Genomic DNA, 1,675 nt, shown 5'->3' on the forward strand with positions numbered 1-1,675 from the left:
AGTGTGAGTGGTGTAGTAAATGAGATAACATAGAGCCAAAGCATGGGAGTCTTTGGCTTTGACCATTTGTAAGAACTAGTCCTAAAGGAAAAAAAAAAAAAAATCCACTCAAGACTTAAATAAATAGATCAAAAAAGACTGGAACTTCTTTAAGTTGGAAGACTGGAACCCTCAAAAATATCTAGAGCATGTATCACATTTAAAGATCAAATGTTAAAATCATTCTCTTAAACATCAGGGATGAGTGAAGGATGCGCACTCTCACATTCTCACCACTTTTCCTTACACATTGCACTGGAGGTCCTAGTCAGAACAGTTAAAAGAACAAAACAAAGAATCACAAAAGAAACAAAGGTATAGTGATTAAGAAGAAAAAAAAAGAAAACTATCAATATTGCAAATGATATGACTGCTATTAAAAATCACCAATGAATCCACAGGTAAAATACTAGAATTAAAAAATGAATTTAGGAAGTATAATGGGTATCAAACCAATATACAAAATAAAGCAATGATTGGTTTAAAAATATAATTTAAAATAAGTCACTTACTACATAAGGAAGAAAAAAACATATGTCTAAAAATAAAAAAGTGTAATACTTTTATGAAAAAGATTATGACATTTATTTGAAGATGACACAGATTTACATATGAAGTTATATCCATGTCTCTAGTTAGAAAGATTCACAGTAATAAAAATGTCACTTCTCCCTAGACTATTTCAAATCAATATTCCCACAGGGTGGGGATGGGTGAAGGGAGTCAAAAATTAAAAAAAAAAAAATCTTCACAGAATCTTTGTAAAATTTTATCTAGTTTTAAAAATTATTTGGAGTAAAGGGCTCTCTTCTTCAGTGCTGCCTGTGGAGGTGGCACCCATCTCCTACTCAGCATCATGGCCTCCCTCAGACCTCTGGTGAAGCCCAAGATCATTCAAAAGAGGAGCAAGAAGTTCACCTGGCACCATTCAGATGATAATACCGCAACTGGGGAAAACCCAGAGACATGGACAGTAGGGTGCACAGAAGATTCAAGGGCCAGATCTTGATGCCCAACATTGGTTATCGGAGTAGCAAGATAACAAAGCATGCTGCCCAGTGGCATCCAGAAGTTTCTAGTACACAATGTTGAGGATCTTCAAGTACTACTGATGTGCAACAAATCTAACTGTGCAGAGATCGCTCACAATGTCTCCTCCAAGAACCACAGAGCCACTGTGGAAAGAGCAGCCAGCTGGCCATCAGAGTCACCAATCCTAATGCCAGGCTGTGCAGTGAAGAAAATGAATAGATAGACAGCTTATGTGCATATTTATTTGTGTCAATAAAACCATAAAACTACAAAAATTATTTGGAGTAAAGGATCAAAAATAGCCCTGAAGAAGATTTTCTTTCCCATAACAAAAATTACTTTGAAACCATGATTATTTTAATAGTATAGTATTGGCTCAAGGATAGAATTCTAGATAAATGTAAGCAAATAGAAAAGTCCATAAATGATTCTATCTACATATGAAAATTTAATTTAATTTATGACATAGTTGTCGGTGCAGATCAGTTAAAACAAATGGTTTTGGATCATTATTTATCCATTTGGGGGAAAATGTCAAGTTAGCTCTCTACATCATTCAAAAGAATCAATTTCAGATAGATTTAAATGGGAATGGAAACCTCTA

The 1,675-nt window shown here is 34.4% G+C and overlaps 1 pseudogene across 1 annotated transcript; it reads left to right on the plus strand.

Moving 5' to 3' along the window:
* Nucleotides 1-862: 862 nt before the first annotated feature.
* On the plus strand, nucleotides 863-1,290 carry LOC308340630 (large ribosomal subunit protein eL32-like; annotated as a pseudogene). Its single transcript has one exon. The product of its transcript is annotated as a large ribosomal subunit protein eL32-like (transcript).
* The last annotated feature ends 385 nt before the right edge of the window (nucleotides 1,291-1,675 follow it).

Source organism: Martes martes, assembly GCF_963455335.1.
Source record: "Martes martes genome assembly, chromosome: 4".
NCBI lineage: Eukaryota > Metazoa > Chordata > Mammalia > Carnivora > Mustelidae > Martes > Martes martes.